The sequence below is a fragment of the Phyllostomus discolor genome, chromosome 6 (assembly GCF_004126475.2).
Source record: "Phyllostomus discolor isolate MPI-MPIP mPhyDis1 chromosome 6, mPhyDis1.pri.v3, whole genome shotgun sequence".
NCBI lineage: Eukaryota > Metazoa > Chordata > Mammalia > Chiroptera > Phyllostomidae > Phyllostomus > Phyllostomus discolor.
The window spans coordinates 1640331-1656588 of record NC_040908.2 but is presented as its reverse complement, the minus strand read 5'-3'; positions in this window follow the sequence as shown (position 1 = coordinate 1656588).

Here is a 16258-nt window from a genome sequence, read left to right as displayed (position 1 = left end):
ACCTCGTGCTCACGGGACCTGTCAGAGATCGAGACCGGTCCTCTGATGGGCCCACTGGGCTGGGCGGTGGGGGGGGCCCAGTGCGTGGGGAGGCTCCCGCCAGTGTGCTTTGAGTAAGGGCGTCGCCCTCCCCGAGGCCCTTTCCCAGACCCATTCGGACCCGAGCTGCACTGTCCACTCTTCCCCGAGTCTCTAGCCTGCCTGCTGACCCCGCACGTTCGGGTCGCCCGCCTCCACCACGGCTGGATAGAAAGATGCTTATCCATCCATCCATCCATCCATCTATCTCTTCTCTGTTATTATCCCGGATTTGCAATGAAGGAAATGGAGGCTTGGAGAGGTGACAGGACATTTCACAGAGCAGAGTCAATATTCAAATTTGCGTGTCGCATCCTGTGTTCTGCGAGGCTGGGGTGCCAGAGCAGCCTGGCGGTGTGACCCGTGGGCTGAGCTCCAAGCAGCGGAGCTCTCGGTCTCGGGCAGTGGCACCGGCCAGAAGCAAGCACCAGGGAGGGGGACCCGATCTCAAAGGAGTGTCTGCCCTCTAGATTCAGGGGGGCTGTGGGGCTCCCTGGAAGGCACCACGGGGTTTCTCAGAGGGAGGTTCGGGTGCGGAGGGTGTCTCTGAGGAAGTGTGTGAGCACAAGGCTGCTGTGGCACGCCTGGGGAGCCTCGTGCAACCCAGTAGAATTGGGAGGAAGTCAAGCCGAGAGAAGTCCCCACCGGGTTCGTGTGTTTGTAAAGCGTCGATGGGATACTCAGGTGCAACGTGAAACTTCCCGAGGAAGAGGATGGGCAGAGTGCGGGTCCCTGTGCTCGTGGGGAGGGCGGATGTCGGAGAAGCCACCCCACCCCCGACTACGTGACTGCAGGTGTGACAAGCCCTGTGCCCAGGGAGCTGCCGAGATGCAGCGGAAGACCGGCCTTACCCGGCATCTGGGGGAGGGCGTTCTGGAGGGGGAGGGTCCGAGGAGCAGGACCGCGGCGCTGACTGGCTGTGCCGACCGGCTTCCCAGCCTCAGCGGCGGGAGCGGGCACACTGCCCCGCCCCACGGAGGAGCATGAGTCTCTTCTCCAACTGGCAGAGGCAAATGCGGGAGAGGGAGAGAATTTTCTCACTTCTGAGTGTTTCCTTCCATAATGCATTTTTAATCGCGGCACCTGCTCTTACTTCTCCGTGCTAGCAGATGAAAAATGAATGAACACGTTCCAGATGAATATTAATGAAAAACTGTAAATAATGCATTGTACGTATCTAGATGCTTTTTCGGGTCTTTATTATTCTTTTGTTCTTTTGGGACCAGGATTTTTTTTTTTAAATGCACATTTGCATCGTTCCAGTCAAGAGGATGGGATCGGACAACAAATACCCGGATGAGACAGGCACCGGGAGCTGACGTGAGGGGCCCTGTGGGCGGCCATGGGGAGCCACGTCCACTTTTTGTGCCAAAATGAATCGGATTAGGACACCCTCATATTTACCAAGCATGTCCCATGTGCCAGGACCTGTGTTTGTGCAACCTTTCCGACCTTCACGGCAGCGCGATGAGGCGGGCCCCCCCGTTATTCCCGCTTCGAGTCGAGGAAAGTGGGGCTTCGAGTGATGCCCTGCCTCTCCCCGGGTCGCCCCCGTGAGCGCGACGCAGAGCGGTCGCAGTCGGGCACCCCCGTGACTCGACACCTGTACTCAGTAAAATACACACAAATCAACAAATGTCTCCCTAAGTGTGGGTTGTTTTTATAACGATCTAAGAAAGGATGGTTTTTTTTAATAAACCACATTGGGTTATTTAATTTTCAAGTCACTGTTCAGGGTTTAGGATCGCCGCGGATGGGCCGGGGAGGTCCTGAAGTCTGCATCCTTGAGCCACCGGCCACGTGTCCTGCTAGCGGTCTGCTGGAGGAGAGCACCGAGCGGGTGCTGCGCTGTGAGGCCGCGGCGCCAAGGGCGTGGCCGGCCGGGAAGGGAGTTTCCGCTCGTCCTCGGCATGATCTGAGCACAAACATTCTTCTCTGTGACACATGTGGTCAGTTTTCCGTCACCCGTCTTCCTGAAGGGTGGCACCCTGTGGCCCCCACCGCACCCAGCTGATCCCACGCGTGATGGAAGCGTGGCCGTGTGCATGTCGCAGCGCACTCCCGGCACCGCCTCCGTGCCCCGGCGCAGACTGCAGAGACTCGCTCCCCAGACAGAGCGCAGGTGTGTCCGACTTCCACGGGCACCTTTCACCACTCGGCTCGGAGCTCGGAGCGGAAGCCCGCGGCTGGGCGGTCCCCAGCCCGCAGACGTGCGTGGGTGATGGTGCTGAGGGCGCGAGGGCAGGAGTGGTCCTGGAGACCTGTCCCGCCTGACCCTGGGGAACTAGGCGGGGCTCTTGGAGCCGGCAGAGCAGCGTGAGGAAGGGCCCCCGGGCCCCCGCACCCTCGGGTGGGGCCGAGCTGCCCCAGGCCCCCCAGCACCTCCCCACCTGTGTCTCAGTGGGTTTGGGCCGCCGCAGGGAAGTACCAGGGCCTGGGCGGCCTAAGCAACAGAAATTCGTTCTCTCCCTGTGCTGGAGGCTGGAGAGTCCAAGGTCAGGGTCCAGCAGATTGGGCTCTCGGTGAGATTCCTCTCATTGGCGGGCAGAGAGCCACCCTCCGGCCGGGCCTCCCGCGGCGGGGAAGCAGAGGGGCTCCGAGCTCTCCTCCCGTCCCTGTGAGGGCACCCAGCCCGACGTGAGGGGCCCCGCCTGAGCTCATCCGGGCACCTGACTCCCTCCCAAAGGCCCCGCCTTCAAATACCGCCTCAGGGAGAGGGTCAGGAGCGGGGGTGTCCAACCAGCGGCCCGGGAGCCGTAGGCGGCCCAACACAAAACTGTAAATGTACTTAAAACCTTCTTTTTGCCCATCAGTTTTCATGAGTGTTTGTGCATCTAACGTGCGGCCCAGGACAAGTCTTCTTCTTGCAGGGTGGCCCAGAGACACCCAAAGGTGGGACCCCCCCCCCCCCCAGGTTAGGATTCCGACACACAGACTGAGGGGGTCGGGGGTTCGCTCCGTAGTGTTCCGCCTGGTCGCCTGCTGGGGCCCGAGGTGGGTCCCGTCCGCGCGGACTAGCTGTGACGCGCACGGTCCACGTGCACGCGCACGCTTCACGTGTACGCGCACGCCCCGCGCGCACGCGCACGCTCCACATGCACGCGGTGACCCCGACGCGGTCTCCTCCGCCCGGGACCGAGCCAGGCGACTCCCCTCGATGAGGTCCGAAGGCTAATCCGCTGTCCTTCGCATCACGCGAATTCGTGGAGGAAGTCATTTCGCGCCGCCGCCGAGCCCTCGCTAAGCCTGTGGTTGACGGAAATCCCCGGGCCTGTCCGTTAAAAGTTGCTCCTGCGTGAAGTTGTTCGCGCGACCGCACCGCGGTCTTGGCTCTCGGACTCCCGCACGTTGGCATTGAGTAGTTCTCGCGCGGGCAGTTTCTGGAACGGCTGGCTGCTCGGGAACGTTTACTTGCTCTTGGCAGCGCCTCCAAGAAGTGGGAGAACAAAGGCACGCTGCCTCGTGCTTGGCTGTAAAGACGTCCGTGGAAACTTCTGATTCGCGCACACGAGAGTAAATGCCACCCGCCTCCTGCCGTGGTGCCGGACGTGTGTCCCCAAAGGCAGGTTCGAGCCCCGGCCGCCAGTTCCCGCGGGTGCAGCCTCGCTGGGCGTAGGGACCTCACAGGCGGAGCGGGGTTCGTGACGGTGACGTCATACCCCGTGGAGGCGGGCCCCGATCTGATGACGGACGTCCCTGTGAGCAGAGGAACCTTTAGGCACACAGACACGGGGTGGGAATGCCTGGCGACGCTGGAGGGAGCGACTGGAGTGCTGTGTCTCCAATCCCGGGGGCCCCAAGGATCGCCGGAGACGCCAGAAGCTGCAACAAAACAAGGAAGACCCCTCCTGCACAGGTTTGGGGGGGCCTTCGTCCTGTCCCTTCCTCGGGGTCAGGCTTAGGGCCGTCAGACCCGTGGCGGAGTGAGTCCCCGTGGCTTCCACGGGGCAGGTGTGCGGTGGTCGGTAAGGCCGCCCCAGGGGACAGACAGACAGACTCACTGGGGGCTTGGACAGCCAGCCCCCCCAGGCCCACTTGAGGCTGTCTCTGAAGTGGGAACAAAGATGCGTTTTGGTTACGAAGGCTACACGGAGTGACACGTGTGAAGCTTCTCGCACGGCCCCGAACACACGGCGTCTGACTCGGGGCGGGCGTGCCGGCTCTGCGCAGCTGCAGACTGCGGGGGCCGTGAGACGCGCCGGGCACTCCGTTCCCACGAGTGGGCGGAGGTTCCCGCCGCGGTTGTCACAGCCCACTCGCCGTCTGTGCAGATGACAGCAGTAACAGACACCGCCTCCGCTTTTACAGACGAGGCCTTGGTCGTGAAGGTCCCCTCCGGTCCCAAGCCTGCGCGCCCGCCTCCTTCCCAGGAGACGGCTGGCTGCAGCCGGGACAGTCGTCCTGGCGAGGACACGCCTTCAGTTCGCGCTGTCACGTTTTGACCCACAGTCCTTTTCTTTCTCAGAAAAATCCACGCGGTCATTGCAAGAGTACTTTGACTTCGTGAAAAGTAGAACGTGCAGGTGTATTTAATTTGCTAACTCCCTCTTATTGGGTCAGTGCAATGTTTATTCCAAGAATATTGAAATAATAGCCCTCGCGTGGCTCCGCGGGCAGGGGCTGCAGAAACCTGTTGCTCGGGGCAGTTCTAAGGAGAGCCGGCGTAGTCCGCAGGGGTGGCTCCAAGAGCCCCGATCTACTGGCTCGTTTGCGTGTGGCATCGTGACGCCGTGAGCCTTTGCGAGCGGGGACAGGGAGGCTAAGGGAAGCTGCCCCCCCGAAGCCCGTCTCGGGGGGTGACACGGCCTGAAGGGTTTTGCAGTTTTGATCCTGGATAGGTGAGCGTCATTTCTTCGTTTTACAATCAGAGAAGCGGTAAAACCCAAGGATTCAATTCAACTTTCCGACATCTATTCATCTGGGAAGCGGAAGAGCTGGAATTCAGGCCCGGGTCTTTCTGACCTGGTGGCCTGCTGCACCCCGTCCTCCTCAGTGCCACAAGGACCCGCGCTGCCGGGGCTTACGGGTCTCGGTCCCCCGGGAATGGACAGCTGGAAGGAAAGAAACGCTTGGCTCTCCACCCTCACTATTGAGACTTACTACAAACTGATCTTGTTTCATTAATTCATATTAATACTCACACACAGATTAAGGAAAGCAGGTGGTGACACCCCCTAACATGCGTCGTATGGACGGTGACATTGAATAAACGTGGCACTGAGGGGACGTGAGGAAATGGTGAAGGACTCAAAAGATACTGTTGGGACAATTGCTCGTTTATATGAAAAATAAATAAGATTACGTCCCTACCTCGTACCCCATGGATAACCGATTCCAGATGGACAAAACCTTCCCTGTGACAGGCAAACATTCAAACCTTTACAACATCTCCAGGATATTAAGCCATAAAAGGAGTATGCATGTATTCCACTGGATTAAAATTGGGAAATTTAGTTCATCAAAATGCATGAAAGACACGCTATAACTTGGGAGAAAATGATTATGGCGCCCATAACCCAAACGTTTCACTATCAAAAATGTGTACTTAAAATTTCTACAGAGCGATGAGAAAGTGACAACGCGTCAGAAAATACGGAGAAGGTGCAGGCGTTTCGCAGGGAAGTAAACACAAATTATGAATAAATGCATGAAAAGGTGTTTAGCCTCATTAGTAATCATGCAAATGCTAATCAAACCCCTGAACGTGTTACTGTTTCACACCCCGGAGACAGGAGGGAAATGGCAGCGTGACGATACTGAGTGTGGCCACGACGGGAGCAGCAGGGACCCTCACGCCGGCCTTGGGGACGTGCCAGTCAGCTCTCCCACCGGCTCCCGGGCCGGCGACGCGTCTCTGAGGCCGGGAAACCTCACTCCTGCCGGCCGGCGCGCCCTGCGGAACCCTCGGCTCAGAGACGGACCCTCGGCGGAAGCACACGGCAGGCACTCTTTTTAAGGGCAAAAAATGGAAAAACCACCTCCCGAATGTCTGTCACGTTTGGCACAGATGAGTGAGCTGTGCCCTATTTGCACTAGGACATATGACGCAGCGACAGCTGCTCCAGGACCTCTGCAGGCGTCTGTCTCTACAGAGGGGTCGAGAAAACGGGACGGTGGGTAAAAGGAGTTAAGGATGTTGTATTATACACGTACACAAAAGGTCATGTGTATGGTGTGAGTCCATTGGTGTGAAGCCCAAGCTTTTGAAAATCAACCACATTAAGCCCTGGCTGGCGTAGCTCAGTGGATTGAGCGCGGGCTGTGAACCAAAGTGTCGCAGGTTCGATTCCCAGTCAGGGCCCATGTCTGGGTTGCAGGCCATGACCCCCAGCAACCGCACATTGATGTTTCTCTCTCTCTTTCCCCCTCCCTTCCCTCTCTAAAAATAAATAAATAAAACCTTTAAAAAAACCAACCCCATCATTACTTATTTGTGCGATGAGTCTATACGGAACAAACAACAAGGAGCATGAACACCAGCCAGCAGGCAGGAATCATTCCGGGTTATGGGAGGGGAAGGGGGAGCATGAGAAGCACAGATAAGGGCCTGCACCTCGAATGGCAGATTTCCTGTCTTAGGCTCGGGAATGGGTCTGAGGGTGTACATTTGGTCGCGAGTATGGAGAGGTTGAGTATGCTTCCCGCACTTCTGTAGGGGCACATGTGTTTCCCTAAAATATCTCAAGGTACTTTGACGCCCCCGGGAGGGGCTCGGCCCTGCCGACCCCTGGGGTTCAGCCTGCAGACTCCCAGCGCTGCACGGATGACCCTGCGCGCTGGCTCACCCCTGAGTCCCTGGGTTCTGTGGCAGCAGCGAGAGGAAGCGCTGCTCAGCTCCACCCCAGCACCCGCGGCCTCAGTGCGCGCACTCAGAGGGGGAGCAGCAGCGACATCCCCACCACGTCCCTCCCCTGCTTCTAGCCCTGCAGTGGGTTCCAGGTGGGCGGCGGGGGGAGGGGGGAGGAAGAAGCATGGACTGTGACCACCGGGAAGGCTGGCCCCGGCCCCGGCCCTTGACAAATGCCACCCGGCAGAAGAGAAGCTTTCCTCACAGCTCAGCCCTACAAACGTCCCCCCAGCGGGCAGGTCGAACCTCACGCCTGACATCTTCAGACTCGTTTCCTGACTCCCTGCCCTCCGACCCCTGCCCGGGACACCTCCTCTTCTCACGCCCGGGGCTGTTCTCTCTGCGGTGTCAGACCGTGTGCCACGACGGCCGACTCCTCACACACTCACTGCACAGGTGTTCCCGCGAGCGGAGCCAGGCTCCTGAAGGCAGGGGCCTTGGCTGTTCACGCGCCGTGTTCTCGGCTTCGACCCTGGCCTGCTGGATGCTAAAGGACCCCCCTAGTGGTCTTTGCTCCTACGCATGCCCCTGCCGGGAGGGTCCCCGCCAGGGTGTGTGGTGCCCCAGTCCCCTCTCCTGTGGACCAGCAGCAGGGCATCATCGCACGGTGTTTTCACTGAGACCATGTGGCCTCGTTCCTGCACCTGCCCCTCCGGATGGGGCTCGGGGGCTGCCGTGCTGGGCCGAGCTCTCAGGTGCCCCGTGCCCTGCACCCCGGCTGCCTGTCTGCCCTTCCTTCAGAGGGCCTGGGCTGGGGGGCTCCCTGAGGCTCCCAGCTGACTAACCCGCCCGAGCCTGTGTGCTTGCACCCCAGCAGGCCTGTCACGCCCGCACCCCACTTCCTCCTAAAAAGGACCTCAGGCGCGCTGCAGGTGAGATGCCAGGACGAGAAGTTCTTGAAGGCCAAGGCTTCTCCCGGCATTTCAGCGGCGATGTCACTTGCATGGATGCCCTCACTCAGCGGGGACAGACAGGTTTGCGAGAGGACCAGGCGTGGCCGGAGAGAGGGGAGCGTCCGGCAGCCGAGGCCACATAGGGGCCCAGCGTCGTGGGGCCTGGGGGCCCACGTCCCACCTCCCCCCCAGGGAAGAGGCGTCCCTTCCTCTTAAATGAACGGCTGGTCCAGAAAACAGAACGCACGCCCCACTCCAGGCCAACACGCTACTTGTGCTTTAATGAGCAAACGCCTCTCTTTCTGAGAGTGAGCCTCTGCGAGGCAGGGCCGCCTCCCCCCCTCCGCGTCCCCGCCCCCCTGCGCCCCGCCGCACTCTGAGTCACTCGCCTGATTTGTAACCGTTTTCTGCAGCTGTGTAATGACCCTGAAACTGGAAAAAAAGCATAAAACATGAAAGCAAGGTGTTGAAGTCAGCCTGAAGGTACTGCATTCCTGACAGCAGCTTGTAAAGCGGCCAGGAAGTCAGTGCCGCGAGCTGCCGACAGTGGGGAGGTGGCGGGGGGTGGGGGGCTGTCACCGGGTTGAGCTGGAGGAGGCGGAGGACGCGGCACCTGGGCCCCGGGCGCCCTGCCCACTCCCACGGCCCGCGCACACCACGAGCCCAGCGGGCCGTTCGCCCACGCCGCCGTGTTGCCGCCTCTTCGCTTCGGGGGCTGGAAAGGCAACGGGAATGGAAAGAAATACATTTAGGGGCTTTTTAATATGAAACACATGGTTGGTTTTCCCAACACAGAGCACTTTTCTCCTCTTCACATCGCCGTGATTAGACGGGCTCTTTGGAAAGTGTTTTGACTCTATAAATACCAATTAGCTTTCAAAAAATTAAAAGCAGGACACGTCTATGAAAATATGTTTGTGTATAGTAAGCACTTGGAGTGATTTTTTTTGCAATGCTCTCTGCACATCATTAGAAGTGCGTGGTGTTCACCCAGAAATAACCTGAGTTCCTCCCCAACCGACAGCAGGACAGGTGATTCCGGAAACCTCCAGATACTTTCTAGAATAGCTGGGTGCATCCGTGCGCACGGTCTGATTCCCTCGTGACTCCCGTTTGAGGCCCCTGAGAGTGCCCTGGGGATACACACGCTGAGTCTCGGAACTGAGTCTCGTGAGAAGGCCTTCCCAGCAGAGCCCAGTTCTCACCCCCCCCCCAAGGGCGGAGGTGCACCCGGCTTCCGTGTTTCTCCCCACGCTAGATGTGTGGAAAACAGAATGTGAGCACAGGTGGCTTGTGCCCCTGCCCCGCCGCAGACCCTCCTGTCCTGCTCATCCCTGAGGCGCGGGCTGAGAGCGAGCCGTCACGGGCAAGACCATCTGGACCCCCGAGTGCCCACCAGGAGGACAGCTGCCCCGGGGGAGTTGCCTGAACCAGAGCGAACTCTTTATGAACCAGAACTAAAACTGATCTTGGTAAGGCACTGAGCTGGACGGGCGTGTTTGTTACTACTCGAGGCCTGACTGATACACTCAGCGAAGAGAGACGGAGAGACACAAGGACGGAGCCTGGCACAGAAACCGTAGACCCGGCTGTTGAGAGCCCACGGGCAGTGCTGCTTACTAGGTGGTTTAGACTCTAGGAAGCGTGTCAGTTTTACTCTGATGAGGATTACGGGTCACTCAGATCTCCCGGAACACCAGCTAAAGCAGCAGAGCTGCTGAGGGCCTCTGGCCACTGCCCCACGACTGCTGGGCCACGTGTCTTCTGGGCAGCTCCCGCCACCAGCCTGGGGCAGCGGGGGCCCGGGGCAGTGGGAGCCCGGGGCAGCGGGACCCTCTCATGGACACGTTACGTCTGGGGCCGGCCCCCGCTTGGCTGAGATGCTGCAGGCGCTCCACCACGTGCCGAGCCTCCTCCTACCCCGTCCTTCCCTCTCTCCCCTGTTTCAGGCAGCGGCCCTGCCGTGAGGATGAAGGCTGTCACCTCCCAGTCCCCGTCCCCGTCCCCTTCCCGAGTAGTGTCCTCAGGAAACCTCCCGCATGTGTGATCCCGTCTTTCTTAGCCCTTCTTGAAGGGCTCGCCCTGGGGCCGTGACTTATCAGCCAGGCACTCAGTGCCACTTTCCGGTCGGTCCACCTGGTTCGAGCGGATCCTTCCGGGCGTGACTCAGCCGGGCGGACGGAACCTCAGCGGCTTCGATGTCCCGCGTGGGCAGGGCGCGGGCCTGACGCCGGGATGGTGTGCACGCTCCCCCAGACGGTCTGATTTCAGGGGTGTCGGAGAGAACCGCACGCCTGGCCTCCTCCCCTCACCCGTGTGTCCTGTGTGAGGCCCGGTTTCCCGATTTTGCCTGAAGTTTCCCCGTGAGAGCCTTAACCCCTTAGGTTCACCATCCCTGAAAACACACACACCCCACTGATAAAGCACGCAACACTGAGTTGCTATCCACTCTCTCTACGTGCCAGCGCGTGAATTAGGGACCCGTGAGCACTTTGTTTCCGCCTGTTTTACCTTCTTCCTTTTCCGCGTGGATCGGGTGAAGCTCGGATCAAGTGTGACGGCCCAGCGGAGCGCACACACCGAAGTGCGGGAAGCGGCGGTGAAGGCCGGCCCGGCCAACCGGATAGATCAGGGGGCTGCCGAGGTAAGGCCTCTCTCTCGGCGCTGCGGCCGGAACTAACAACCTCACGGAAGGGCCGCCAGGGTCCGGGACGGGAGACGGGCCCCGCCTTTGGGCGGGCGTGGCTGTTCCCATTTCACAGAAGAGGAAACCGAGGCTCTGACACATGCCGGGCGAGCGGCCTGAAGCCGCCTGTTTCGTGTGTGACAGAGCCAGGAGAGAAACCCAGGGGTGTCTGGCTCCACTGTTCTTTCCCAAACACGATGCCACTTGCTTTCCAAGCATGATGTCATTTGTCGCCTTCGCAGCTTTGCTCAGCACAAGCTCTGGGCGTTGAGGAAGAAGGAGGGGTGGTGGGCCGGGCTTGGGAGGTCTTTTCCGTTTACAGTCGTAAGAAGAAATGCGCTCTCCCCCGGGCAGGTGCTACCGGGGAGTGAACCGCCCTCATCCAGGGGAACCGCGCGGGGCTGCGGGGAGGCGCAGGTACGGCGAGCGCCGGCCAGAGCCTGGCGTACAGCACGGCGGCGTTGGTCACGTTTACGCCGTCTGACTATTTCCCCCCCAAAATGCCTCGTTTCCACGCTGACAGATGGGCTGGCACCGGGAGTGTCTGGTGTGTCATCGGGAGGCGCGGGGACTGGCGCAGACGCGGCGAAGGAGACGGCTGTCGCCCGGACTCGTTCCCTGGGAGCGGGTGGCGGACAGAGGACCTGCGCGGGGGGCGGGCTCTGCTGGGCCACGGGAGGGGGGGGGGGGCGGGGGGGAGGGGGAGGCGGGGTCCTCGTGGCGCGTTGTTGTTTCGGTGATATTTGAAGCCCTTTCTGCTCATTGCTCTCTATAAACGGAGAGCGCAGCGCAAGGGAAAAGCACTCTGTATCCCAGCCAAATTCTTCCTTTCCAAGTAGCTTGCGTTGATTTTTTTTTCTCGCAAGCTCCAACTTAATTTCCTTTTTTTTTTTTTTTTGCAAAAATTTTTAGTGCTGCCCTGGCTGGCGTAGCTCAGTGGATGGAGCGTGGGCTGCGAACCAAAGTGTCGCAGGTTTGATTCCCAGTCAGGGCACATGCCTGGGTTGCAGGCCACGGCCCCCAGCAACCGCACATGGATGTTTCTCTCTCTCTCTCTCTCTCTCTCCCTCCCTTCCCTCTCTAAAAATAAATAAATAAAATCTTAAAAAATTTTTTACAGTGTTGGGCTTTGATATCCAGGAAAGGGAAGGTTATAGATGCCTTTTTCCCAACAGCGCCTTTCTCTCGTTTTGATGTTAAAACACTGGACTTGTCACAGGACCTCAGAGAAAGGTTTGCTTGAGCTCTGTCATCGTCCTTCTTGGTTCTTAGTAGCTTGAAACCCTTCAGAGAGGAATTCCAGGGACGGTGACAGACCAACGGCGACCATTTGGGCAGAATACGTCCATTCCACTGGAAAATTTTGGCAAAATGTTTTGCATCCTGAAGGGCTCTGTCCAAGAACGAGGCCCAGGGTGGCTGACATCTGGTGACCCCAGCCGAGCCGGACTCAGGGAGCTGGCCCGCGGCTCAGGTCACAGGGCTGCCTTCCACTGCCTCCACCCTTCCACCGCCGGGGGGCCCAGCAGGAAGTTCATGACGCGGAAGTGCCTAACCAGCTGGCACCTTGACCTCAGCGCAGCCCCCAGACCGGTGAGAAATCAGTGTCTGCAGTTTCCATAAGGTCCCCCATCTGTGGGACTTGGTCACGGACGCCCGGGGGGACTGAGACAGTCATCTTGAGGCTTGTGATGTCACCGAGCCCTGGGGGCGGAGCAGCCCACGAGAATGGGTGGGACGCCAGGACGTGGATTCTGTGGCAGCCGGTTTCAGCAGCCCGGCCCAGGGGCGGGGGTCGGCTCCCTGCACCCAGATCCGATCTGGAGGTGCTGGGAGTGGCTGTTCAGGGCGCTGAGCTGGAGACCGTGATGCGTGGGTGGGTGTCCAGAGGACAGACGGCCTCGGAGGCTGGGGACAATGGGCCCGGGGGACTTTGTCCTGCCCCTCTGGTGCAGATGGGACCATGGCCAGGGTGACACCCTAGGAAATGTTTTTCCCCGAAAAGACAGCGAAAGTGTGTTGGAAACAGAAAGTCAGTTGGCGTTTCGGTCTTCAGTTCAATCGTTCTTGTCCCTTCGGCCACTCCGCGTGTGTGCCTTTCACCCCCGAGCCGCCGGAAGGAAGCGTGAGCGTTGGGTGGGGAAGCCCGGAAAGGCCCTCTCGGCCCGTGGGTGCTCTGTGCTCTCCCGTGAAATCCGGTGCACACGCCGCTCGTGACTCGTCTCCCGGAAGCGTTTCTGTATCGACGGCCTAGGGACCGTTGCCGGGCTGGGAAATCAATTCACATAATTTACTGGGTACCCAGGGTGATAGGAAGTCTAGTAAGTGGTTTAAATTCTTCTAATCCTCATCACGAGCTTGAAGTGGGTGCCATTAGACCAGCCCCTGGGTGCCGGCAGCGAGGCTCGGACGCTCTGCCCGGGGTCACGGAGTGGGCGGCAGAGCCAAGATGTCAAGCGCCCGTGTGGGTAGGAATGTGTCTCTGGCACACCTGGGCTTTCTGCCCTCCCTGCGGAAGATGCCAGCTGCCCAGAGTCCGAGAAGCCTCTCACAGCCCGTGCAAGCTTACCCGCGGACTCTGTGTCGGCCACTGCTTTCCATGGAGAACGCAGTGTTCTAATGCCTGCAAGGGACATTCTCGTGGCTTTTACCTCCCCCTCCTCTTCCCCTTCCAATGATGAAGGCCACCGATTTCTATGAATAAATTAGCACTAATTAGGTACCAAGGCATCACAGAGACGCTTTCATGCAGGGTCAGTTCATGAAGACATTCAAGGATCCTCAAGGACTTTGCTGTGAGAAAACAGAAACAAAAACAACAAAAAAGGAAAATAAAAACCATCCCCAAACAACCAGAGCAAACCTTCTGTGCAATGGGAACGTGGGCACAGAGTCACAGGGAGAATTCCACGCACCACTGTTCACGCAGACCGCGCTGACCTTGCTCTCCGAGAGCCCCCGTGACTGGAAGGATCAGCGCGAACGAGAAACCTCGTTGATGGGTCTGCCCATTATTTCCTTGTTGCCGGCTGGCCTATCTAACCACTGGTCGCTAGTTCTAGGGAAAGAGTAATAAACAAAGAACACCGAGTCCCAAGTACTGGTTACTATGCCACTGACGCGTGTGGAACTTTGGAAACTAGTTCTGCCATGAGAGCATTCCCTAACGCACGAGCACAGAGTGGACCTTACCCGGCTTCCAAACTCTCTTCCGCCTGCAGTTCATGCACAGAGGGAGGTGCGTACCGGCACACACGCTCCCCTCCAGGGTAAACACGAGGGGGCCGCCGCATCAGGAGCACGCGCTCCCACCTCCCCGTGGAAGAGACCCACCCGCGCTCTTCTCTGATCACTCCGCTGACCTTACTGCCACCCTCGTCACACCCTCCGTCACACGACCTCCCTGCGGCTTTCCCCGATGGGTGCGTGTGCACATTTAAAACGTGCTAACGCGTGCTTCAACGCCCCAACATGTCTCATCGTGATGAGCCTTCAAACCTTGGTTAAAACAGCAAATGGCCCTGGCTGGCGCAGCTCAGTGGATTGAGCGCGGGCTGCGAACCAAAGTGTCGCAGGTTCGATTCCCAGCCAGGGCACATGCCTGGGTTGCAGGCCATGACCCCCAGCAACTGCACGTTGATGTTTCTCTCTCTCTCTCTCTCCTTTCCTTCCCTCTCTAAAAATAAATAAATAAATCTTTTTTAAAAACCCAGCAAACGCAGAAGGCGGACCCCTGAACAGCTCCCAGATTCAGAAGTAGCCGTGTCCTGCTGAACTGGACGTCCTCCGGCCGTGAGCCAGGAAGGCGCCAGGAAACACGGCCGCTCACGGGAGCCTCTCCACCTGAGCCCCGCCTTCGCTCCCCTCCTGTCCAGCTGCCAAGGAGGAAGGACGCACGTCGGGGCCCAGAGCGGCAATGGCACCTAGCAAAAGTGTAGGTCATTCTCCCCCTTGTGCGTCCCCACCGGGCCTACTTGGGAAGCCGTGATGGACACTCTGTCAGGCTGGCCTGGGCCTTCTCCGGCCTCGGGGTCCTTCCTTGCCGGCCAGGGCGGAGACTCGGGCTGGGCGGAGACACGGGCTGGGCGGTGGCCTCAGGGAACGGAGTGGCCGGTCGGAGGGGCAGGGCACTCGCCGGCTTCTGTAGGAGGAGGAGGGGAAGACGTCAGCCTCCTCGCTGGCGGAGCGAAATGGTCAGGGGGACCCACACCGGAGGAGGGCCGTCGTGGAGGAGAGCGAGGGAGGAGCCCTGAACTCAATGAGAAACATTTATTAATTAAACGGTAACAAACGGTGCTGAGCAACTGGCAATTTCTCCTTGGCCGACAGAACAATGGGGTCATTTTTTACACGCCTCCTGGTTTTGCAAGATTCACAGGCAGCGAGGAAACGTGAGGGTCCTCCTTCGCCGATTTGTTTTCCCAGCCCCGTGACATGCGGTTCTCGGTGCAGAGGCCGGCGATGCCGGTGAGCTTGTCACGTATGAAAGGAGGTCCTTCCATGCCAAGGACAAGCATGCGGGGCTCCGCGGAGACCCGGAGGCCGCCAGAGGGCTGAGGGCCTGCCGCCGTGATGCCCCGTGAGGGTGTGCAGGGCAGGGAGCCACCTGCCCGGGGCAGCTCATGGGCAGAGCACCACGCACTTCTTATCAGGGGAACTGGGAAATGGGGAGACCACAGCATGTAGGATTTCATTGTAATTCCATCTTAATAGACCTGGGCCCATGTGTCAGACGCTAAGGTGATGGCATAATCAGTAGTATTTAGACAGTGCGAGAATTTAGTTTACAAAAAAAGAAAGAAAGAAGGAAAGAGAGGGGAGAGGAGGGAGGGAGGGAGGGAGGGAGGGAGGAAGGAAGGAAGGAAGGAAGGAAAGCAGACCTTGCTGAACCTGAGGCTTGGGGAGTGTCCACGACCCAGACACAGCCCGCCAGGGGCACAGCCGTCCGTGTGCAGCTCGGGGCGGGGGAGGGGAGACACCCAGCCTCCTCTCGTGCACCATTTCGCTCACTACCTCCAGCATCGTCCCTGCTGCGGCCTTGGCGTCGGTGTCTCTCCGTCGGACCCCTGCCCAGACCCCGACTCTTGGCTGAAGGAGCCGGTTGCTGCCCCGCTCCCGGGGTCTCTGGCCGGCGTTTGCAGGGCGGTCTGGTCCCGGCTGCATTCGAGTCGCTGCCCCCACACCCCTCCACCGCTTCTCCTCCGACTCCCCTCATGTCTCTTGAGCCTGTTTTTGTTTGTTTGTTTGTTTGTTGGTTTGTTTACTGGCTCCCGAACAACGACCCCCAGCCTCCTGAATGGGGCGATTGCTTGTTAGTTTGGTGTGGACAGGGAGGTCCCCCAGGAGCACCCCAGCCGTCAGAGACCCGAGTGGGAGGCAGCAGAGCCGACGACACAGCAGTGGCTCCACGGGTGATGGGGGCTGGAGGCCGTGGGCCCCCTGGACTCCCACCCCTTCGTTTCCCCAGGAAGTCCACTGTGCTGCCCGAGGCTGTCTCCCCGGGCCCGTCTCCCCGGGCCCCTGCACGGGACCAGCTCTGAGCTCTCGGGAGCCGCGCTCTGCACTTGGGGGTCCGGTTCCCTGAGAACACCCAGCGGTGTGCGCGGCCTGCAGGTGCGCCCGGAACCTGGGGGGTCTCAGAGATGTGGTCGGACGGCAATGCTGGCGTGACTCCCACGAGGCAGGGCGGAGGGCTGGGAAGGCAGAGCAGGGCGAGGAAATCCTGGACAGGAAACACGTCTATCGTAGCTGCAA